The following is a 4,885-nucleotide window of genomic DNA, read 5'->3' on the forward strand; positions in this document are numbered from 1 at the left end:
CATCCATCCATCCATCCATCCATCCATCCATCCATCCATCCATCCATTATCTTTACCCGCTTGTTCCATTTTGGGTCACGGGGGTCGCCGGTGCCCATGTCCAGCAATCACTGTGCGAGGGGCGGGGTACACCCTGGACGGGTCGCAAGTCCATCACAGGGACACATAGAGACAAACGAGACAAACAGACATTCACTCTCTCACTCACACCTAGGGACAATTTAGAGTTACCAATCAGCCTAACATGCATGTTTTTGGTCTGTGGGAGGAAACCGGAGTACCCGGAGAAAACCCACGCATGCACAGAGAGAACATGCAAACTCCACCGAGAAAGGCCCGTGGACCGGGGTTTGAACCAAGGACCTGCTCGCTGAGAGGCAGCAGCTCTACCAGTTGCGCCACCGTGCTGCCCGCATTAACAGCATGTCTTGTTCAATTGAGTAGCAAGCAACCAGAATATGTTTCAGATATCTGATTTTTTTTTGTTTGTTTGTTTGTTTTCTTTGAATATTTATTTGGAGTATTGTCAAGTTCATTTGTCCTTCCATCAAAGCTAAATGTGTCACAATGAAATTAATGAATTCCCATCTAAATTGAAGCTACGACCAGTTTTATTAGCTAGATTTGCATTCATTATTTTTCAGATAACTTGCTGAAAATGAGTTTAACCTACAAGCCAAATCTTATGTAATTCCCAAATCAGCGTCTCTTTATCTGATGAGTCTCCATAGTTAAATGGTCAACAGTTCATTTTGCTGGAAGCCTGGAAATTTTAATTAACACGGGCTCTCATAACTGAATGAAAGAATGATGCAATCAAAGAAGAGGAGTTCCTCGAGACGTGTTTAGTGAAGATTAAAGCTGCATACTTTGTAATTCCTCAGGTGAATACACTCTAAAGAACAAATTAATCAACAGGCTGTCGCCAAACGTTGAAGGCCTGGCACTACATTTTTGCCTGTGTATGTATGAGTACATCAAAATGAAAAATAAATCAAAAAAGAAAATGTCACTGAATGTACACTGAAAACTGATAAACTCATGAAGCTAATCCAATTCAAAATGGCTGCCACAAACATTGACCTTCTGAAACACAAAAAGGGCTATGCCTTAGAGACTTTTACAGATAATGAGCTACATTTTGGTGTAGCTGTAATTGATCCACAAATCATATTCTGGCACCAACACATTGTGCAAGACATTTGTTGTAAAGTTTGTTTTTAATTATTTGAAGTCAACTTAGTTTACCTGTTAGCAAAACATCTCATAAACTACTTGATAGATTTTAATGACATTTTCAGGAAACGTAGGATGTACACCTGATACAAGGTCTTAAAGACGATCTTAGAAAACACAAAAATGGCTGTAATTCAGTCAATTTACAGTTATTGTGTTAACATTTGTTTGGGTTGTAGCTGAAAGTCATTCACAGCTTATGCTATTAACGGGAAAACATAGTTGGCTTAGTTTATTTTTAAAAGCAGCTCAGCAGTCCTAACACATCCACAGCCTCCCATGTTTGGTCAATGTTCGTAGACCGCAGCCCGTGGAGCACCTGACTGTGACGTTGCGAGCCCAGTGAGGATGGAGAGGTGAGTAACAGGTCGTGACTCACATTTAAACGGTGGCATTTGAGTGCGATGAACGCTGGTTCAGCCCCACAGCTGTTCTCTTGACGCTGCAGTCAAACATAGAACACTTCAGACCGCCCGCTCCGAACGTCAGAACTGTTTTTGAAGGCAGGGCGCCGAGCAGGAAACCTGTGCCAATTTCAGTTTCACACAAACGCACTGATGTCACTCAGTGTGTCATCTCTCACACGAGGAAACATTTATCTGCTATCTAACATCCGCCCTGTGGTTCTTCTGTTTTGGAAAAAAGCTATACGACTAAATATGACGTGACGGCTTCTGATGTGCGTTATTTTACCTTCTGTGTTGCTTTGATCTCTCCAATTAACCTCTGCACACTAAAAAAAAAGTTCACCCAGGTTTGCTTAATATCTGTTTTAGTTAAATATTATATTTCCCATTTCTCAGTTATTGCAGCATTTATCCCATCCCTCAGTTAAGTTAATGAGTATGCATGGAGGGATTTCTGTTGTTTTTGTCAACATTTATATTCGGATCATGTCCCTTAAACACAACTAGATCACACCACACTGCGCCATTGTCACAGGCTCAGCAGGTGTTAGGGTAGCATTGATCAAAAGTAAAATTGAGTCTGAGTTAGATGCAAAGCAGGAAGCCAGCTTACTATTTTCCACTTTCCAGGAATACAAACCCAAGCATCTGAAGAGCCCCCTTTTTCCCACATCTGAATGTTTTCAAGGAACAAATGACCCCAGGGAATGCTTCTACATCTTTCCATGAGATCAGTGTGAAGACAACAAAGATGTCCTGCAGCATATTTCTTTGTCCTTCATAATACCTACAGGAATACTTTATGACAGATAAAAAAGAAAAATGTGGACCTAAGGGACATTTTGTTCCACTCTCACACCAGCACAGCAGAATATGATGCTTCCCAATGACTCCCATATGAAATACAGAGCATATACAGCAAATATGAGGTATAACAGTTGGGGGTGCAGAAAACGGAGAAGGAATGACTTTAACAGAAGATTTACACCAGATTGAGGGATGTGTTCAATAATGTTGGGTAATATTTTCTTTTATTGCTTACTAAATCAGCCATGTCATAATGTGGAATTGCACTGATCTTATCAAATATATTCTCTGTTTGTCAGCTCTGTGATGAGGCAGATTGCATGTTTGCATGTGCATGTATGAGGTAACCAAAGTTGTGAGGTACAGTGTATGCACTACAAGTTACATGAAGGACTGAAGGTTAGATGCATCATCTATCTAAAGGTTTAGAGCCATTGTTCAGAGGTTAAGGACTCAAACACAGAGACAAAGGAGGCAGTCAGGTTGTGTAAATCTCCAACTCTTTAACAAAAAGCAAACCAAGGATGCCTTGAAAGTAGAACAAGCAAAACTATGGGCTAACATGGGGGCAGAGAGGAACAAAGATCAGGCGCTAAATAATAATAATAAATAATAAAAACTACCCATATACCCATGTACAAATTTAACATGAACAGCCATGACAATCAGAGGTGTAGACCTGCAGGATTAATGTCTTAGTGAGGAAACTTCAGAAATAATTTGAGATTTTTTTTATGTCAAGAAGCTGCTTCACTTTGAACCTGAGTCTGTTACTGTGGCAACGTCTGCTGGGAAGGTGGAATAAATATCACACATACAGTGCACCACATCTCAACCAGTAGCCATCCTGAAACAAACAAAAAAATATATATAAAAAAATACCCGTGCAGATCTATCTCTCCCCAAGATCCACTCAGAGTGGTTGACTTTGAGAAATCTCTTTATGAGAGAAGGCTTAGCAGAACCAACGTTGCATAAAACTGAAGATCACACTGAAACGGCCCCTAGTTACTGTTTAAGAGCAAGCACATTTTATTTAAATAAATACCTATAAACTAGAAAACATTTCCTACCATTTACCATAAAAAATCTCCTCTGTGGGGAGAGGGATCATATTCATCTGCCTGACTGTGGATTCATGTTTATTTTCACAAGAATCTTGTAAAATATTTGGCATACTTAGGAAGGAAGGAAGTTTGCAATGCAAAACAGAAACAAACAGAAAAATGAGAACAAGGTTCAAACTTTTACGTCTTAATGAATGGAAGCTCTTGCAGGATGTTAATTCCACAAAATAGCTCGAAGGTTATTTCTACTTTTATTTTAATGGTAATGCAGCAGTATAGGTAAGTTTATTAATAATAAAGTTCACTTGTTCTGTTTTGCCCACCTGTTTCCTTACAGTTTCATGCCTGCGACTGGTCGATTGGTTCACTGATGCAGTTCCACCTGCTTTAAATGAACGTGCACACATGCAGAAGAAGAAAATCTGGGATTGACTTGACCACTGAGCACAATTCCTCGTTGTTATAGTTAGTTAAGCCAAAGGTCTTAAAGAAACTCTGGGTAAGTTGAGCTTGTTTTGTAGTAAAGGGCCCGGGTGTGACAGGGCAGCAGACAGAGACGCTGACTGGATCTAAAAAAACACAAACATCAAGTTGGGCTTGCAGTAAAAAAGAGATAAAAAAAAAACAACCAAACATGAGCTTAACAAAACATGGGATCATCACAACACACACAATAATTTAAGAATACAAAGATCAAGGTTGATACCAAACCAAAGCCAAATCCAGAGTACGACAGTCAGGGCAAGAAGCTCACAAAAGGTTGTAAATAAAGGTTGAATGAAAAAACAAAAAGGCATTTCTGGTAACTTCTTTGTTTCACACATTGAAATTAAAGAGCTAAATAATGTAAATAAAAGGAACATGTTGACAAAATGACATAAAAATGACAGGATTTTGGAGAATATCTGATTCCATTGAGTATTTCTGAACATTTCTGATTGTCTAAATAATTGCAGTGTCTTAGTTCTGTCTTTCTCTCTCCATAATCCCACAGTGAATATCCATGATGTCCATTAAAATGTATTTTTTTTAAAGTGTACTTCAGGGAACAGTGTTACTGTTTACTCAACTGGATGTCATCTCCTCTGTGGTCCACACTGCTCTCAACCACCTGGAGCAGAAACATTCTCATGTCCGTATGCTCTTTGTGGACTTCATATCTGCCTTCAACACCATGATCCCCCAAACCCTGATGGACAAACTATTCACACTAGGACTAAGGCCCTCCATTTGCAACTGGGTACTAGACTTCTTAACAAACAGACCACAGTTAGTGAGGATCCACAACTTCTCCTCCTCCACCATAACCCTCAGCACTGGCTCTCCTCAGGGATGTGTGTTGAGCCCCCTCCTGTTTACTCTGCTCAC

The sequence above is a fragment of the Nematolebias whitei genome, chromosome 2 (assembly GCF_014905685.2).
Source record: "Nematolebias whitei isolate Nwh7 chromosome 2, NemWhi1, whole genome shotgun sequence".
Classification (NCBI taxonomy): Eukaryota; Metazoa; Chordata; class Actinopteri; order Cyprinodontiformes; family Rivulidae; genus Nematolebias; species Nematolebias whitei.